At 34.7% G+C, this 21,502-nt stretch overlaps 1 long non-coding RNA gene and 1 pseudogene across 1 annotated transcript; one reads left to right on the top strand and one right to left on the bottom strand.

Moving 5' to 3' along the window:
* Positions 1-1,766: 1,766 nt before the first annotated feature.
* LOC107760045 (uncharacterized) lies at positions 1,767-4,697 on the bottom strand. The gene is made up of 3 exons (XR_001642321.2): positions 3,757-4,697; positions 3,217-3,280; positions 1,767-2,412 (listed from the first exon to the last, which is right to left on the bottom strand). It is a non-coding gene; the product is annotated as an uncharacterized LOC107760045 (long non-coding RNA).
* A 12,688-nt stretch (positions 4,698-17,385) lies between these two features.
* LOC107760044 (receptor-like protein Cf-9) lies at positions 17,386-19,872 on the top strand (annotated as a pseudogene).
* The last annotated feature ends 1,630 nt before the right edge of the window (positions 19,873-21,502 follow it).

Below are 21,502 nucleotides of genomic sequence, written 5' to 3'. Positions count from 1 at the left end.
TTAAAATCAAATAATTAAATCTTTTAGATAATTATTTAGCAAGAAAATCCAATTCAATTATTTTTAAAATTCATCATATGAGTAAAATTCTTATTTTAGTTTAAAAAAATCTTAGGGTACATAAATTTATTCCATAAAAAGAGCGTTAGAACACAAAGTAAAAAGGTTAGTATACTTGCAAATATCATATAAAGTGGCATGACACTGTTAGCAATAATAACAAGTGGTATACCAACAACGATTTTATTGTGAGGCTACCCACTTTAGATTTGATATACCTCATCAACAACTTAATTAACCATCACAAATATATCAAAGCAGAGCAATGATGCTAAATTTATAAGGTAAGCAAAATTGATAATAGGGGATGAAGCACTTATGGCTAAGTGTCAAACAATCGAAACAATAGATATATTGGATATTAATGAACCGTTTGGTGAAAAATTAATGGTTTGGGAAGTAATTTCTGTCAAGTACTATCAGTAGTTTCAAAATCGACAAAAGCATGGACTATAAAAGCTAGCTTGCCAAAGTTATACTTTTGGTCTCAAATGAAAAAGATTCAACTGACAAGAAATATAAAGTAAGAACAGATCCAGTATTCAGTGTCTTTTTGCTTCGTATCGAAAACGAAGAAGAGCATCCAATAAAAGATGATTTGGTTCTTCCTGAACACTTGGTTATCAACCCCAATGGTAATAGTAGTGCATTTAATAAGAGAAATATTTCTATCATTAGATTAAAACGCAATTTGAGCAAATCGCATGATAGAATTAAAAAGATATCTTAGCTAGCAGAAATGAATATGTTGATCAACTAAATAAAAGGTGGATTGAATAATTTTATAGTAAAAACAAAATGTTTTTCAGTTTTTGACTCAGCAGAAAATGATACCAATAATAATTACCAAAAAGAATACTTAAATACTTTAATACCAAATTGCCTTCTACCATACATGTTTGTTGTCAAGTTTATTATTTCTTACATATGTAAGTGTCACCGTATATAAAATAGACTAAGTTAAAATTGATCTTCCATTGTATATAGGTTGATTTTGAAGAAAAGTATGCCCGTCATGCTACTGAAAAACTTAGATACGCCGAATAGCTTATGTAATAGCACACTGATGATATATAGAAGTTTTGACAATAACGTTATACATGCAAAAATTATGATATTGGTCAATGTGTTTCTAAATATATTCTTATCCCTAAATTCAACTTTCGTCTTCTGAAACTAAAGAATATCCTTTTAAATTTGTGTGAAAATAATTTGTAGTATGTTTATATTTTGCAAATATAATAAATAAAGCACAAGGACAAACATCCTAAATATTGGACTATATTTATCGCAATATATTTTCTTGCACGAACAACTGTATGTTGCACTTTCAAGAGGGATATCAAGATCGACAACAAAAGTTCTGGTTAAGACAAAGCAACCAAAGCATTAGGAGGAAACATACACGCACAAAAATATTGTCCACAAAAAAATGTTCGTTAAAATACCATCACATTAAATACCTTTAAACTATAATACACAATTATCTAACTAACATGACAAAATTGATCATTTGTGTAAACTTTGAAGATGTCCTTGTTTCAAATTCATGTATTATGCTAATATAATAATATTTTTTTTATTTAGATGATTATTGTATTATTATACATAAAATTTCTCTTATTAATTAAATTTTATTATTTTTTCATATAAATAAATGTTTAAACTATCACGTGTCATTATTAACGTGCAACGCATGTTCATAGATACTAGTTAGTACTAAATGTCAGAGGAGGTATCTAAAGTGTACCCCTAAATAAAGTTTGGAAAAAAAATCATAAGCCTAAAGATTTGGTAGATGCAAACGTTACTCCTTCATTAATTGCTGATGCCAAATAATTTGCTCCTTTTGCTCTTTGGTGTTTTCATAGGCATGTTGTCATGACCCAATTTAGGATTATGACCGGCACTTAAGAGCTAGTGCCCCCAAGTAAGCCTCATCGATATTTTATAAAAAATCGGACAGAGTTTCCTCTATTTTAGGACTGTCCAAAAATTTACCCTGTCTCAAAAATTAACAATAGAACCAACCTATATCAACCAAATATCTCATAATCTTCATCAACTAATCAAACAGTTATTCACCACTGTTAATCAATAACTTGCAACACAGTAATCTTAAATTCATCTCCAAAACACTATAAGAGAATCTAATACTAGTCATGGGTCTAATAATGAACGAATACTCATGACACAAATAAAATGACTATAGAGCGACTCTAAGAGTTCAAAAGGAGAGAACATAGCAAATAAATAAACTCTTCGCCCACAAGAACAAATGCGGGGCTCACCAGGAACTATCAACTCGTGTACTCTAATTAACGAAATTCTCGCTCGCGTCAACTGTTGTCTCTATGAAAAAAATAACGGGGAGTGAGTCGCTAGCTCAGTGAGTAATAACACTTAGCCACAATCATTTTTAATGGGGACAAGTCAGAAAACATGCCTTTATAATAATAATAATCAGAAACTATCATGAGAATAAAATGCTCTCTCAAAAACGGTAAATATAATCAGTCTATTCATGTGTTTCCTGTAACCGGAATCAATTTAACAAATCGGTAATAAACTCGGTAAATATTGTCTCATAGAAAATCTTTATATTTGGGAGGTTTCCAAGAAAGGATCATGTAATCTATATCACTGTGTGGACCCCTTCGTAAAAGGAGTCAAATATAACTTGTAGGTCCCTACTCGAGGGAGAACTGTAACTGTATGTTAGTTCTACCTTCCCACTAGCGAGGTCTATAACTGTACTCGATAATCGGTAAATACAAGGTGCACCAGGTCTAACGAACCCGTCGTTAGCTACGGGATCCTTCAAAGTCTCCTCCCATTTATACTTTTTTTTGTAAACAGTAAATATTCACATGGAAACATTTTCAAAATAGTACAGGGCATTTCAATTCTTATCAAATTATGTAATCCAATTTCGGTAACGGTAATCATATCTCAAGTAACAGTAAAACATGTCTAGTAATAATGAGAATCTTTTAAATAATTGTAAACATCTCAAGTAAACTATTCAATACCATATCAAGTAAATGACTTGTCCCACATGCAATTTCAAACATTCAGTAACACAATTTATTTTCAAAATAACGTATAAACCATGCAGGTTATGAAAACACAAATTGCAGTAAGATTACTACTCACAGTACTCGTGCTGAAATACCAAATGTTTCACCTCGAGCAATTCATACAACTTCCTCCAATCAATCTATAATTACATAATATCGATCTCATGTTAGTTTCCATGTTTAGGCTAATTCATTGCTAATTTAGAATGCCCAACCCTCGAGGTTTCATATTTGACTCTTAATTCGCCAAATTATATTTACCCACATATGAGTAATTACTAATCTATCAACTCCAACCTATTCATATAATTTATTAGTCCAATTTCATAAAGTTCTATTGATTCTTTAGGAAGAAAATTCTCAATTGCGTGAATGAACTAGTGAAATTTCTATTACTTTGTAGAATCTTCCAATCATGAGAATCGAAATTAAAATCTATCAGAAGAATATGCTCAAGTAATACCCGTAAGACACAGTGAATGCTTAAGATTCCTCAACAGATTGCTAAATATTAACAAAAATTATACATATCTTTCCTTGTTTCGCTGATTTTTGCCAATCTCCTTATTTAACTTTAACCATTAAAATATATTCTCAAATTTGTGGAATACAGTACCTTAAGATTTGAACAAATAATGGCCGGAAGTGGCTTCTTCTGCTGTACCAAGCTTTTTCCCCAACTTACCTTCTGTATTTTTTTTATTTTTGTCTTAACCCTTGACCCTTCAAAATCTCTTTTTGCTTCTGGTTTAGTCTTACTCAGCAAACCCTTTTCCCTTTCTTTCTTTTTGATTTTGGCCAGAGAAAGGGGCTTCGGTCCTTTTATTCTTTTGTTTCTGTTAGCGTAGGGCTTTGCCCCTATTTCATCTTATATTTTTTTTTTTTTGGGGGGTAAATTACTTAATTATCTTTTTTGGTAATGAGGAGAATTACACATGTGTTGCTGTAGCTCTCTGCTTCTTCTGGGTGCCGGGCAAGCCAGAAACTTTGATACCTCACCTAGATGGAATAGTTAACAAACTGCTTGTACTTCTATAGGTGTGCAAATATAGACACCAAAATATATGTCACGGTTAACAAGTACAAGAGACTAATAACGTCTTTTTCGACTTTTTGTTGCTTGAAATTCAGAATGACAAACAAATGATCCAACAAGAAGCATTAAGTGCACTGGCTTCTATAGCTGAATCTGCTAAGGTATTAACTGGTGCATTTATTCTTGACTCAAATCTGTTTCTACTTATATTAGCTGTTGGCAAAGAGAAATTTAGAGATGACGCAAAGCAGGTCTTCTACCAGTTATCCCAGTGGATCCACTGCATCTTTTTTAGTTCCATAATAATGGGATGCTGAACACATATCTTGATGCCATTGATTTGGATGTCTTTGTTCTTGTATCATTTGTTATGCTTTGTCAGATGGCTTTACCATATACAAAAATATAAATGGAATTTCACTTTTTCTTAACATTAAACCAATTACGTATTTGTCTATTTGAAAAAACATAAAACAGGCCCTAGATATGATTCTTGTGAATTGAGCTTCAACTAAGTTTTTCTTTTTAATTCCCTTATGGGAGGCTTGCAAGGAGGAAGATATTTTGGATTTTTGAGTTTCCTCAGAGAGGACTTATAAAAGAAAATATTTTGGATTTGGAATTTGATGTATCAAGGAAAGACTTCAAAGTAAACGAAAGAAGACAATATATATACTTTTTGATATTTGTTTTTTGAATTTTCTTGAAAATGATGCTTTTGTAAAGATTTTCGGTCAACTGTGACCCAAGTGGCTAGGCTTGACCGATTCATCCAGCTAAGGACAAGAGAAACCGGACCCATAACAAGTTGCCTGCGTATCTTGACACAAGGTCAAGTATCAATTAAGTTCTATTCACACTATATAGCTTGGGTCAAGTATCAATTAAGTTCTATTCACACTATATAGCTTCAAGTTAGTTCCATTAATTATACACCACAAAATTAAGGATATGCCTTTTTATGGTAAAAATTGCATGGGGCGCCCTATTTGGTCGCCCCTTTTTAACTTATACCCGTTTGTTTTTTCGTTTACATCCGTACCCATTCATTTGTTAAAAGCATTTTAAAAAGACCATTTTGCCCTTTTTTTTTAAATAAAAGACTATTGACAAACTGCAGGACAAAAACTTAAGCATATTTAGGCTGAAGTTTTAGCAAATAAACTAAAAAACTTCAGCTTGTTTAAACTATGGGTGTTTAACGGGCGGGATGGGATGGGGTGGACACAAAAAAATCAGCCCGTCCGTTTAACGTTCCGGGCTGAGTTAGCGGGCTTTTAGCGGGCTGTACTTTTTCGGGGTTTTTTTTGTCCGTCCGGGTTCGGGCTTAGCGGGCTGGACGGGTCGTGCAATTTTTTTTTTTTTAAGTAAATTTTATTTTTCTTATTCAATGTTATTGATACTTAAGTGTTTGCAAACTTTTAAGACTTAGAATTAAACTTTGAAGTTTAAAGTTTTAAATTTGAAATTTGAATTTTATAATTTTAAAATTGAAATTTGAAAGTAAGTGGCTACAAAAAATTATTTAATTAGACCAATAGGCAATATGTAAGGATCAAGCTCCGAAAACTTTCATTTGATATTTTTATTAAATAATATATAATACTTCAAATTAAGTTGCAAGTTCTTTATTGATTTTGTTATTTTTGAACTTGCAAATTAAAAGTTTACAACAATTATAAAAAAAAAAAATAGTATATCACATACTTTGCATCATTTTTGTAAGTTCATCCATGTTAACATGAGGTTCTTGGTTTCCGGCATTGGTTGAATCAGAACCATAAACCATTATATCTCCAATTTCTTGGTCTTCCGCTTCATCTACCTCGTCACGCCCTTGACTTCGCCGTTCTGATCTTATCCAATCTTTGAAGTACACTAGAATTTTCAAAGCGTTGTTGCCCAATGAATGACGAGTATCTCCTAGTTGTTGCCTTGCTTGGCTAAATGCGCTCTCTGATGCGACTGTTGAAATCGACACATTTAGTATGTCTAGAGCCATGGCCGAAAGAATAGGAAATTGATTTGAGTTGCTCCTCCACCAACCCAGTGGTAGAAATTCCTTTGTGCGGGGCTCTGCTGACTTTTGTAAGTAGAATTGAAGTTCATCAATATTCCTGCTACTGGTTTGTTGATGCTCCCCTAGTGTAGAACAAATCAAATAATCTTCAACACCATCATTATCATCCAAAGCACTGGTCTCAGATGTTGAAACTGAACTTGAAGGAATATTTGCATCTACAACAGAAGAAGCATCAACAATATTAGCATAATAATTATATAATATTTCTAAATGTTTGTGTAGATCAGAAATACAGGTGTCAATATCAGGAGTTTCAGTTGGTCCAATATCCATATAAGAATATAAAGCACTGATTAATTGGCGACAAGTGACCATTTTGATAGAAGGGTTTAAAATAGAACCAATTAGGTAAATAGGGGGAATTGGGTAGAAATAATTTTTAAACTTATCTAGCATAGATTCAACAACAGAAGTATATCCTTCTTTCTTCTTCAAATTATGTAGTAAAAGAGAAATTTCAGCAATATGAACTAAACCATTTGCAATAGTAGGATAATAAGCTCCAGAAAACTCAAGTGTAGCCACATAAAATTTTTGTAAAAACTTTACAATATCTTCAATGACATCCCAAGTTCTAGATATTAACAAACGGCTAGGATCGGTACAATGAGAATTAGCAACTTCAGTTATATGCATTCTATATTTATAACAACATTTTAAGAATAAATAAGTATAATTTCACATAGTAACTATTTCTTCATGCATGAGTCTTGATTTTAGTCCATAGTGTACATATTTTTCTTTAAATGAATTTGACCGTTGGCAACGGTCCAGAAAAAAAACCCGTTAAAAATCGAGCTGAACCGGGCTGTAGCCCGTTAAAACTCTGTTAACGAGCTTAGCAGGTTCCGGTGCACCGGTATCAAAAAACTGTTCGTTTGAAACCTGCTCCCCGCCCAACATGTCCCAGCCTGCCCCCCTCTCCCCTGCCCGCCCCCCACGCTACAGTATCGGGCTGAACTGGGTTGTAAACGGGTCAGCCCGACCCGATTAACAGGTATAGTTTAAATTGAAGTTTCGGATAAAACTCAGGACAAAACTGTAGATTGCGTTACAAAACATCAGCATGTTTTGGTATGAAAATTTAGCAAATGAACTAAATAGCTTCAGCATGCATTAGCAAAAACTCTTTAAAAAATTACATACTGCAAAACAAAAACTTAAGCATATTTAGTCTGAAGTTTTAGCAAATGAACTAAAAAACTGCAGCATGTTTAGTCTGAAGTTTTAGCAAATGAACTAAATAACTTCAACATGTTTTATGTGAAGTTTTAGCAAATGAACTAAATATCTTCAGCATGCGTTTAGCAAAAACTAATTAAAAAATTACATACTACAAGACAAAAACTTAAGCATGTTTAGTCTGAAATTTTAGCAAATGAACTAAAAAACTTAAGCATTTTAGCCTGAAGTTTTAGGAAATGAACTAAATAACTTAAGCATGTTTAGTCTGAAGTTTTAGCAAATGAACTAAATAACTTAAGCATGTTTAGTCTGAAGTTTAAGCAAATGAACTAAATAACTTCAACATGTTTAGTCCGAAGTTTTAACAAATGAACTAAATAACTTCAGCATGTTTAGACTGAAGTTTCGGATAAAATTTATGACAAAATGTAGACTGCAGGATAAATAACTTCAGCACGCACTAGCATGAAGTTTTAGCTTCAAGGTGAAACAACTTCATGCAAGTGTGATTCTGAAGATGAATCTAGACAAGTTTCTGATTTTTTTTATAAAGTTGCTGAGAGGAAAGGAGGAGATCGTTTTATATCTTTTGCCAGGAGTGTAATTGTCATATTATTACGGATTTTTTGTGAGATGGCTACCAAATAATTAATTTTAAAAAATAGGGTACGGGTTAAAAGGTGGCACAAATATAGGGTACGACTGCAAATCCCCATTTTTTGTCCTCGTAATATTTGGTAGAAGTTTTGGCTTAGTCCTTTTATATATTTATTTATATTTATTCTATTGTGGTAAAACCCATCTATATTGTGGATTACCAACAATAGAATAAATATAAACAAATGTATAAAAGGACTAAGCCAAAACTCTATATTGTGGATTACCAACAAAGGAGAAAAAGTATTTTAACAATTAGAAAATTACTGCATTATCCTAAAAGGAATGACAACCTCCGGGGCAAAGTCGAACATCAAATTCACAAGTTTTTAAAATAAAACTGATTATTCTACTATAAAAATAAAACAAAAACATAAACTTTATGTTTGGTCCAGCTTGCGCCCAATGCTCACGTCCAAGTCTTTTAATCAACAGCCATAAGAAAATATGGTCACTTAAACAATGTTCATCAAAAAGTGAAAGTATCACTTTGTTGTAGCTTTCATTTGAACATTTCCATGGAAAGATTTGTGCATTGACTTAAAATATATTACAATTTATTTTGGAACTGTCCGTTTCTTTCACTAAAGTTGCTAAATTTGGCGTGAAAAAAGGAACAAGTTGCCCCAAATCCACGGTGTTCAAAGTGAAAAATATTTTCTACAATCCGAAAAAGAATTATGTTCATTTAGAAAAACTTACTCATAATTGATGTTTACATTCAGATCATATGCATGTATCATAGTTAAGTGTGATAAATTAATCTAAAAACACATACTGTATTAAGTTAATCATGCTTAAGTGATCTTTGGAGACATTATTAGCTGGGAATCAAAGACTAATTTATAACAACCACACAAAATTGAAAAAAACTGTTCTAAACCAAAAGAAAATGCTCTTTATCTTTTTTAATTAAAAAATGCTCACTTATTCTCATAATATCATTCAAACAGTAGCAGCAACTTTGACAAGTCAAAGAAACTATCCTCCTATATATTTGTGCATAGGCTTTTTCTTAAATTTCGTAACCAACTTTTGAACTCCTTTGTGCAAACATGGGCAACAAACAACTCTCAGTTGTGCTCTTTGTCTTTGCCTGTCATGAACTTGCTTTGTCTTCATCCACATTACCTCAATTGTGCAACAAAGATCAAAGTATTTCCCTTCTAAAATTCAAGCAGGTTTTAAAACTTACTCATGGCCATTGGGACTACTTCAAATGCAATTGTGGATTAATTATCATAGATCAAGCTAAGAATTTTAACCATCAAAGAAATATAAACAAACAGTTAGAGCAAAAGACAATGAATTTCATTGATGATTGATAAGATTCTACCACAAAGCATAAAAGAAATAAAAACACTGGAAACATGAGCAAAAATAATTAAAAAATCCCGAACTAGCCACTAGTTGATCTACACTAGGCTAGGAGGCTTAAGGCGGGAAGGACTAGGTGCTTGGTTTTTGGCTTGGAGGAGTTTCAGCATATTTTGAAGAATGCCATCATTCTTCTCCTTTTCTCTTGCCAGGTCAGTTCTGAGAGCATCTTCCTCAGTCTCAACCTCTGCCAACCTCTTCTTCAGCCTCTCAATCTCAGCATCCTTAGCCCCATTTTCTTGCACCAAGGCTCGCACCTTGCTATTCACTGGTACCTTCTTGGATGAACCAGGTTCTTTAGGAGTGGAATGGACTTCATAGTCACAAGCAATTAGAGTATTTGCCCCAAAATGATCCTTGCTTGTACCAACCTCCCACTTCTTCATAGGTACCTTGAAATATGCAAGCACAACTGTGAGAATGAAGCCATAGGGAATGGCATGAGTCTTGGTGCCATTTAGAACCCTATCAAGAAGCTGGATTATAAATCCAGGCCAATTAATTTGCCTCCCACTGTCTAAACACTCAATGAAGACCAAGTCCATGAAGTTTACAATGTGCCTCATTTCCTGCCTTGACAGAACACATTTGTTAACAAATTAGAACAACACTTTGTGGGGTGGCTTCATCTCACTCTTGTACACAGCCTTGGGCTCAACTTCCTCCTCATTGTCACTGAATTTTCTGGTAATGGCAAGGGCAGTAGGAAGATTTTCTAGGCTTGGCCACTTAAGCTTTGTATAGTCATTGTACCCCTCAGCAGGTACACCCAGAATTTCTCCCAACTCATTCACATCGAAAGAGACTTGCACTCCTTTCACCATACTGGTAACCCTTCCATCTTTCACCTCAGCATTTGCCATAAACTCAACAATTTCATTCCTGGCCAACTTGTCATCCATCTAAAGGACCATGTCCTTCCAGCCTTGCAATTCCAACTTCTCCAAAAGCAACACCATTCATTGCTCTCTTTTTCTTTTCCCTTTTTATTTTTACCACCAACTTCTTTAGACTCTGTAGTTTCAACACCTGCTATAGACCCTACCAGCACAAACCTATTTTTCAAATTTGTATCAACTTCAGAAATTATCTCAGGAGTAGCTTTAGGGCCAGAAGACACCTGTTCAGTTTCAGCCATTTCTTCCTCCCCAGTAGCAGATTTAAATGAGTCTTCAGATTTCTGAGATTCTTGGACCTGGCAATCCTTCAATTGTTTATCTAATTTCTTGGATAATGCGCTCCCTGCTACAGTCTTGCGAATAAGCATCTTAGTTCTTCCTTTCTTAGACAGAGGTGTGGTTGAAGGTGTGATAGATGGTGTGGGTGTGATTTCCTTGGGTGGGGATGAAGGATTTTCAGGAGTGTTAGCCATTTCAGTGCTTAGGTATGGGAGAGAAGATAATTGGATTGTGTTTGGAAGATGAGAGAAGATGGAGAGTATTTGACGGCTTGAAAAGATGGAGTGAAGAAAACAATAATGCTGATCAATTTAAAAAGGAGTAACTAATGGGGTAACGACAGCTTTTCAGACTTTTAGAAGTCTAATCAAACTGAATTTCAGCTTTAAAAAGACTTTGGAGTATATCCCTAGAATCTAGGTACTTTAATTCGGTTAGGAGTCTTTTGAACGGAACTGGTTCACTTGTAACGGATAAGTCCAAAAGGGTTTGGAATTAAGTAGGACTCTGCTCATGATCCAAATATTATTATTTCAAATTATGCAGAGTGTAGAAAACATACCGAGTAATCTTAATGAACCAGGTTCTTCACTGAGAATTGTCTTGTGCAAGTCTTAATTTTCCAAAATAGAAAACATATCATTAGAGATTCATGAATTATTTTAGCACATGGCACAAAAGTATACTATTGAAAGTATGAAACTGAGCAAAATTTAATCTAATTATATACAAAATTTACAGATTTTCTAACCATTTTTTTTTCATTGTGAATTTTTTAACTGGTCCTTTTAGGTGATCTTAATCATCCCTAATTCTAACATGTTCCTTTCAAAGTGATCTCTACTTAGAGCTTTTGTAAAGATGTCAGTTATTTGCTTGTCAGTAGCACAAAATTCCATAGTTATCAAACCCTTTTCATAGTTATCCCTCAAAAAGTGATGCCTAACATCTATGTGCTTAGTTCTCTTGTAATGAACCGAGTTCTTGGTCATACTAATAGCATTAGTGTTATCACAGAAAATGGAGATACAACCAACATCAATTCCAAAGTCCATTAATTGATGTTTGATCCACAACAATTGAGCACAACATGAAGCACCAACAACATACTTAGCTTCAACAGTAGATAATGCCACTAAATTTTACTTTTTTGTAGCCCAAGACATAAGACATGAGCCAAAAAAGTGTGCCATACCTGAGGTGGTCTTTCTATCCACAAGAAAACCTGCATAATCAGCATCAGCATATCCCACTAGATTGAAATTACTACTTTTTGGATACCATAGACAAAGATCAGTGGTGCCTTTGAGATATCTCAAAATTCTCTTGACAGCAGTCAAGTGAGACTCCTTTGGATTTGCCTGAAATCTTGCATAAAGGCCTACACTGAAAACAATATCAGGTCTACTAGCAGTGAGATACAATAATGAGCCAATCATTCCCCTATACAACTTCTGATCAACAGATGAACCAGGTTCATCTATATCCAACTTTGTAGCCATTGCAATAGGAGTGTTAATTTCTCTGGAATCTTCCATTTTAAACCTTTTAAACTCTTTTACATACTTCTGATGATGGATCTTAGTTCCATTTGAATTTTTTTTAAATTTGTAAGCCTAAAAAGAAATTAATCTCAGCTATCATGCTCGTTTCAAATTCACTCCCCATTAGTTTAGCAAATTCTTTACTTAACTTATCAGTAGTTGCTCCAAAGATTATATCATCAACATATATCTGAACTACCAAGAGATCTTTACCTTTTTCTTTCAAGAATAAAGTATTGTCAATTTTACCTCTCTTGTAGTCATGCTCAAGCAAAAACTTTGATAATCTTTCATACCATGCTCTTGGAGCCTGCTTGAGCCCATAAAGTGCTTTGTCAAGTTTGTACACATGATCAAGTCTCTTCTTGCTTTCAAACCACGGAGGTTGCTTGACAAACACTTCTTCCTTTAGATAGCCATTGAGGAAGGCACTTTTGACATCCATCTGGTGAAGGGTGAATTCCATGTAAGCAGCAAAGGCTTTGAGGAGTATTATTGCTTCCAACCTTACAACTGGAGCAAAGGTTTTATCATAGTTTATGCCCTCCTCTTGGCTATATCCTTGAACCACCAATCTTGCGTTATTCCTTGTAACTGTTCCATCTTCATCAAGTTTGTTTTTGAAGACCCATTTTGTGCCAATTACTGATCTGTCCTTGGGTCTTGATACCAGATGCCAAACTTGACTCGTTTCAAATTGGTTAAGTTCATTTTGTATTGCATTTACCCAGTCTGCATCCTACAAAGCCTCCGTAACATTTTCAGGTTCAATAAGAGATAAGAAAGCATTAAAAGCACAAATATTCTTTAAAGAAGATCTGGTTTTGATTCCAGAGGTTGGATCAGTAATTATGTTCTTAATGGGATGAGAACTTTAATACTTCTAAGATTTCACAACTAGCTGGTTTCCCCTTGATGTTCTTTCAGTGTTTTGTTGATGTGGAACAGGTTCATGGATAGGTTCCATTGAGGTTTGGGGATAATTTTCTCTTTTTTCTCTTCCCTCTGTCATGTTGCTTTGGGTGGAAGAACCTGTTCCATCACATGTTCCTTCTTCCAATGCAGCTTCAGTCTGGGCTGTGGTTTCATTTAAGTTTCTTACCAGCCCAATTGCCTCATCATCATGTTCCTGTCTCTCAGAAAGAATGTTAGTTTCATCAAAAATCACATGAACACTTTCTTCAACACACATAGTTATTTTGTTATAGACCTCGTAAGCTTTTCTATGTGAATAATATCCCAAAAATACTCCCTCATTACTTCTGGGATCAAACTTGTCTATGGAGTCTTTACCATTATTGTGCACAAAGCACTTGCATCCAAATGCCCTAAGATGGGATATATTTGGGTTTCTCCCTTTAAGTAACTCATAGGGAGTCTTCTCTACATGAGGTTTAGTCATGCATCTATTTATGATGTAGCATGCAGTATTTACAGCTTCTGCCTAGAAGCTATGGGGCAGTTTACTAGAAAGAAGTATAGTCCTAGCCATATCTTCAAGTGTCTTATTTTTTCTTTCAACTACTCCATTTTGCTGTGGAGTCCTAGGAGCGGAGAAATTATGATTTATGCCATGCTCATCACAAAATTCAACAAATTTAGCACTCTCAAATTTAGTGCCATGATCAAACCTAATTGATGTAAGTTGATTACCTAGTTGTTTCTTAGTTTTTCTAACAAAAGAAGTGAACATGTCAAATGTTTCATCTTTAGATGTTAAAAATAATGTCCACGTAAACCTAGAGTAATCATCAACAAGCACCATCACATATCTTTTACCACCTCTGCTTAATGTTCTCATTGGACCACAGAGATCCATATGGACCAGTTCCATCGTCCTGGTGGTGCTTACCACTTTCTTGTATTTAAAAGAGGATCTTACCTGCTTCCCCCTTGCACAAGCCTCACACACTTTGTATTTCTTGAACTTGATGTTAGGCAACCCTATCACCAGATTCTTGGAGACTAATTTGTTGAGTTGACTCAGACTTGCATGTCCAAGTCTCTTGTGCCAAAGAAGGGGATCATTGTCCAACACACTTAAGCAAGTGAGTTTATTTTCTGAAAGTGTGGACAGATCTACAATATATATATTGTTTATTCTTTTTCCCTGCAAAACAATCTTGTCAGTGATAAGATTAATCATAAAACATTTGGTAGAGGCGAATGCTACCAAGTTACCTCTATCACACAATTGTGATACACTGATTAAACTGTATTTTAGGCCATCTATCAAGTAGACATTCTCAATAGAGTGAGAATTAGTCTTACCTACCTTTCCAACCCCAATGATCTCACCTTTCTTCCCATTTCCAAAGGATACAATACCTCCTTTGAGGTACTCAAGTGAAAGGAACTGGTTCTTGCTTCCTGTCATATGCTTTGAGTAGCCACTATCCATGTACCATATTTGGCTGCTCCCCTTCACTTGGACCTACAAAAGGAAATCAGGGGTTAGTCTTAGGAACCCAAACTAGTTTGGGTCCCTTTCTATAGGCAAAAGGATGAATCAGATTCTTTTTAGCCCAACTTGGTAGCCTATTCTTCCCTTGAACAAATTCTTTGTTCTTTTGGCTTGCCTTTTCTTTTGCATTGCATTCACTTTTATAATGACATGTTTTACCACAGTGAGTACAAATCTTGTTCTCAGGAAGTGTAAGGTACTTGCTTTTGGGATCCCATTTAGGTGGCATATTCCCAAAGCCAAGTCATCTTCTATTGCTACTATGACATTCCTGTAGCCATGAAAGTTCATCGAAGGACCTGTTCCATTTACAAGTTCTGTCTAGTTCACGCTTGGCTTTGCCTAGATCGATTTTCAAATTTCTAACCTGCTCATCCTTTTTATACAACCTATCTTTTAGTTTACCTACATTTTCTTCTAGAGTGAGTTATGTGCAATCAACTGTCTTCTTACTTGTTCCTAATTTCAGTTTTAGGTTTTCAGATCTAAGTTCTAGGACATTTGATTCAAATGCATGAACCTGGTTCTTTAATGCAATATTTTCACTTATAGTCTCACTAACCCTAAGTTCCAGGTTCTTACACTTTGCTTTCAAAATCACACATTCCTTAGATAGTTGTTCGTTTTCATTATTTACATCTCATTATTTACATCCTCAGACTCATCAATGAAATCTAGAAGTAATTTAGATAGCCTTTCTTTAGACAAAAATTTAATCTTGTCTTTGAGATGAATTACACTTACCTCAGATTCCTCATCAGATTCTCCAATGGCCATAAGTGCTTGTTCATCTCCATCTTCATCATCTGAGCTTTCTCCCCAATAACAACCATAGCCTTTGCTGATCCTTTGTTCTTCTTTGGTTGAACCTGTTCCTTCTTCCTGTTTCTTTGTTCAGCTCTTTCCTTCTTCCATTCAATTTTCCATTGAGGGCGGTTCTTAATGTGATGATCAGTCTTATCACACTTCTAGCATCCTTCATTGGTTTGCCTTTCAGGAGCCTTTGGTTTGTTGTAGCTTCCACTTCTTGAAGGACCCTTCCTCTCTTTAGGTACTTCTTGAATTCCTTTGTGATTATAGCCATTTCATCATCTTCTAGATCAGAACCTTCAGTGATTCTGAGTGCCAGGCTCCTTTCCTTCTTGGGTATATCCATCTTCATGGTTTGCCTTCTAAGTTCATAAGCAGTGAGATTTCCAATTAGCTCATCCAACTTAAGAGTGGCAATGTTCTTTGATTCCTGAATGGCAGTGATTTTGCTCTCCCAAGTAGCTGGCAGAACCCTTGTCAAAATCTTCTCAACTCTCGCTTTTTCAGAAATAATCCTTCTAAGAGACTTAAGTTCATTTGTCAGTGTAGTGAACCTTGTATATATCTCTTGGATGGTTACCCCTTCCTTCATGGTGGAATTCTCATATTGAGAATATAGTAGGGTTCCTCTAGACCTTTTCACTTGAGGTATTCCTTCATGGGCCACTTGCAAAGTATCCCAGATTTCCTTAGCAGTGGTACAACTTTGGATTCTACTGTACTCATCTGGACCGAGTCCACAAACAAGTCATTTCTTGGCTTTAGCATTCTTCTCCCATTTCCTCAAGTCGTCAGCAGTGCAGTCAGCTCTTGTCTTTGCCACCTCTTCTCCTTCGGCATTTATCTTCATGGTAGCCAATAGGCCATCTGTGACAATGTCCCATAGCTCATAATCTTCTCCTATGATGTGATCTCTCATCCTGTTTTTCCACCAAGAGTAATACTGACCATTGAAGAGTGGTGGCCTAGCAGTGGATTGCCCTTCCCAATTTCCAGGTGGTGCACTCATCTTGATCTTCTCCTAAGATGTTAGCCTCTTCAGGGATAACCTGCTCTGATACCAATTGATGTTTTAACTTCAATACCACACAAGAGGGGGTGATTTGTGTGCAATTTTTCGCTTAAACTGATTATGGAATGACCTGGTTCATCTAAGCATTCCTTAACCTACTATTACTGAAATAGCAAATGCGAAAAGTAAAGAACACAAGTATTTTACGTGGAAAACACCTGGCTCAAAAGTTGAAAAAATTACGACCTACTTCTCAGTAGGATTTTCCCAAACTCTCCACTAAATCACTGAGCCAAAAACTGCATTTACAAAATACTTTTGTAAACCTAGGGTTAACTCTAATCCCGTTGTGGTAACCAACCTCTAACTACTGCGACAACTTTAAGTTAGCTCTAACTTGAATACTCTGAGTACCTATTACAATTGCCTCTAGATAAAATTGAAAAGTACAATATGAAAATACCTACTACAATTGAACTAGAATAAAATACAGACACATGGAATTGGTTCTTCTATCTAGTTTATGTAGCTTCAGGTTTGCACACTTGAATCACACAAGAATTGTTTGCAAAATGCCTTGCTATTTTGCTCTCAACTCACGTTTAACTTATGCTTTTGTGTGTAACTGTAGAATGAGAACACCCTACAATATATAGAGTTAGTAGATGAAGAAATAACTAGAGTTTTAATGCTACTCTTCCTTGGTAGAAGAGTTCTAGTTGATCTCAACTTCTAACTCCTCCCTTATCTTGGATAGTGTTCTTTTTTATTAAGGAGTCTTTCTCCTTATCAATTATGCAACCTTTTCGATCAGGAGATATCAATTATACCAAGTTAAGCTTATCTCCTTCACGTGTATACCACATGCTCGAATCTGCCCGTGTCTATGTACACAAGGGATGGACCTGGTTCATATCTGAATTTCCTTTATCAATCTTAAAAATTAACCTTCACTTGGGCCAACAGATTCTTCATAATTTGACCCAATTAATAGAGCTTGATCTTAGTGAAGCAAACATCTCTTCCACCATTCCTCCAAATATCTCTTTTCATATAACAACTCTGACGCTTGACAATACAGGATTGCATGGGGCATTACCTGAGGGTATTTTTCACTTGCCAAACTTGGAAATTCTTAATTTAGGATTCAATTTTCAGCTCAGTGGTTATTTTCCAAAGACCAAATAGAACTGCAGTGCATCTCTGAGGGAGTTATATCTCTCTGAAGTGAAATTTTCTGGTGATATTCTGCCCGAATCTTTTGGCTATCTAACTTCATTGCAGAGACTGGATCTTACTTCTTGCAATCTCTCGGGGCCAGTTCTGGAATCTCTTTGGAATCTCACCTGTATTGAAAGACCGGTTCCTCTGTTTACAAGTGGACTGCAGAATCTGGAGGTACTCTCGCTATCACATAATTCCCCGAATGGAGCAATACCATCATGGGTATTCTCCCTCCATCACTACGTGAAATGTATTTGAATGATAACCACTTTTCTGGTCAACTTGAGGATTTCAAGTCCAATGCACTAGTCCAGATTGCATTAGGAGGCAATCAATTGCAAGGCCATCTTCCCAAGTCAATTCAAATCCTTGTGAATCTAACACTACATCTTTCGCCTAACAATTTTAGTGGCAATGTAGAAGTCAACTTCTTTTCAAACCTCAAACAACTTTTCTATCTGGATCTTTCATATAATAGTATTTCGCTGACCAATGACAACAACGTCAAGTCTACCTTGCCCGGATCTCTTACACAGTTATTCTTTTTCGGTTGTGAAGTAAACGAATTGGACTTTTTAAGATCAGCAAAGAATATTATTTCCTTGGATCTTTCAAATAACAATATTGAAAGAACAATTCCTAACTGGGCATGGTTTAATTGGATGCACTCACTAGGTTATCTTAATCTATCCCACAACATATTGACAAGTATTTACCATATTTCATCATTATTTCAACTAGTTACTCTAGATTTGCGATCCAATTTTCTTCAAGGATTGCTACCTATTCTACCGTCCTCTTTAAATTATTTTTTCATATCAAGTTATAGTCTCAGTGGAAGATCCCCTCTTTTGTGTGCAATTTGACATCATTAATAGTTCTTGATTTAGCAAGAAACAATCTGAAACGAGCAATTCCACAATGTTTGGGTAACCTAAGTGACTACCTCTAGGTTTTGGATATGCAACACAATAGTCTTTCTGGGAATCTCCAAATAACTTTTAGAGTTGGAAGTGGACTTAAAAGCTTCAACTTGCATGGCAATAAGGTAGAGGAAAAAATCCCAAAATCCTTAGCCAATTGCAAAGAGTTGGAAGTTCTTGATTTAGGAAACAATCACCTAAATGATACATTCCCTATATGGTCGGGGACTCTTCCAAAGCTACAAGTTTTAAGCTTGAGATCCAATAAATTGCATGGACCCATCATAGCTTCAAGGACTAAAAACTTGTTTCCTCATCTTCAAATATTGGATCTCTCTTGCAATGCATTTACAACAGAGCTGCCAACAAGTCTCTTTCATCATTTGAAAGCCATGATGAGAATTGATCAAACAATGGAGCCACTAAGTGATGATAGATATTATGAAGACTCGGTAATTGTGGTAACAAAGGGACTGGAGCTTGAAGTTGTGAGAATCTTGTATTTGTACACCACTATGGATCTTTCAAACAACAAATTTGAAGGACATATTCCTAGTATTTTGGGAGATCTCATTTCGCTCCAGATGTTGAATTTATCTCATAATGGATTGCAAGGTGGTATACCGCCATCACTTGGAAATATATCTCTAGTGGAAACATTGGACCTTAAATATAACCAGCTTTCGGGAGAGATACCGAAACAACTTGCTTCTTTTACGTCTCTTGTATTCTTAAATCTCTCCCACAATCATCTCTAAGGATGCATTCCTCAAGGACCTCAATTCGATACATTTGAAAATAACTCATACGAAGGTAATGATGGATTGCGTGGTTTCCCAGTTTCGGAAGGTTGTGGAAGTAGCAAGATTCCTAAAACAAACAACACAACACGCGTTTTGGATGAAAAAAGCACTTCTGAATTTCTCAATGATTTTTGGAAAGCTGCTCTTATGGGATATGGAAGTGGACTAATTATTGGATTATCCATTGCATATATCATGCTTTCGGTTCGAAATCCCAATTGGCTTTCTTGGATTGTTGAAGAACTAGAACACAAAATCACCATGAGAAGGCGAAAGAAGCAGCGAGGCCAAAGGCATTACAGAAGAAGAAGAAGAAGAAATAATGGTGTCTAGAAAAGTTCTAGTCGTCCAATATGTAATTTCAGGTATATATTCATATTAATCTCTATATCTGATATTTTTTTTCTTAGTTTATATTAACTGGTATTCTAGGGGGTCACGGGTTCGAGCCGTGTAAACAGCCTCTTGCATAAATGTAGGGTAAGACTGCGTACAATAAACTTTTGTGGTCCGACCCTTCCCAGACCCTGTGCATAGGAGACTTAGTACTGTTTTTTTATATATTAACTGGTATTGTATGTCTTCATTTGAATATATCTTGCTTTATTGGCTTGCTAAGTGTATCTTTATTAATGCATGGGAATTGAGATTATTTATTATGTATGTGACTCGTTCATTTTAACTTGTATGAATTAAATGTAGGCAAAGAATGTGTCCAGTTGAAATACCAGGAGAATGGGAAAAGACTCTGTACTATAGATGTTTCCAACATCAACTGCCACAGGGAACATGAAGATTAATAGATGCTTCTGAAATTCTTTTTTGTGCTGTAAATGTTGCTGTAATTTTTGTTTTTGAAAATAGAGAAAACAGAATAAATTCTGGTCTTTATTATCGTACGATTCAAGTATATTGTTTAAACATGCATTTTTTCGTATTAATTTATTTTATAAAAGGTGTAATCTCGCAATTAATTGTTTTTTATTTTCTTTCAATACAAAAGAAAAAAAGTATTTTTTTAACAACACTGCAAAATAATTATATGGCATAAAGGAAAAAAAGAATAAGAAATAGCAGACTATGGTGGGTGGGGGGGGGGGGGATATGAGCAGTGGCTATGGTGCATCTTGTGGTTTTTGTTATGTTATTATTTTCATTCATAAGGCTGCGGTAGTAACTTTGCATTAGCTGATTATTTATATAACCAATGGTAAGGTTTATTTTTTGCCTATCGGTGAAAGGTTGAGTAGGCGGTTAGGCATAAAAATTGTAATTTTTTGAAAAAATGTAGCATTTGAAGTAACGTTAAAAAATAATATTTAAAATTTAAAATTATGTTTAGATATGCATTTCACTTGAAAAAATATTTTAATTTTGTGAATGGAAAAAAAATTAAAAAATTTGAAAAAGTGGTCCAAGCTAATTTTTGATTTTTGAAAAACTCATTTTCGATTTCTTTTCAAAAACTTGTAAAATTTCATGAACAAACATATTTTTTTAAAAAAATTCGAAAAAAGGAAACTTTTTTTTATGGACAGACGGGTCCTAAATCTTTGCATACGGAGTGGTGACTTTTAGTTTTGCGGTTGCTTATCTTTTCTACTATTTGAGTTACTGTTGCATTTGTATTTATTTAGCAGACTTTTAAGAACATATCAAATTGTTCTTATATTGCAGAAAAAATTGATAAAATTAATTTTATCAATTACCACTTATTAAATTGTTTAAAAAATCCAGTTTTCTAATGAATATTTAGCCCTTAATTAACTGTAGAAAATAAGCTTATTAAACATGTCTAACATCAAAGTGAGCATTATATTTTTCTAGCGATCGTTTAAAATTTCCATGAAATTGTTCTTGTATCATTTGGATGTCTTCGTTGTTGTTTAATTGAACCCGCTTCGTCAAAAACTAATACTGTGTATATGTATAAATTAGAATTAAAACTGTGTAAATTTTGTATAAATATTTTATTTGAACTCACTCGACAACTACTATTTTACGACTAAAGTTATGTACTTCTAAAATTGAACTCGCTTGCACAAAATTCTAGGTCCGCCACTGGG

Source organism: Nicotiana tabacum, chromosome 9 (genome assembly GCF_000715075.1).
Source record: "Nicotiana tabacum cultivar K326 chromosome 9, ASM71507v2, whole genome shotgun sequence".
NCBI lineage: Eukaryota > Viridiplantae > Streptophyta > Magnoliopsida > Solanales > Solanaceae > Nicotiana > Nicotiana tabacum.
Note: the sequence above shows the minus strand (reverse complement) of the source record. Positions and strands in the feature narration are given on the sequence as shown.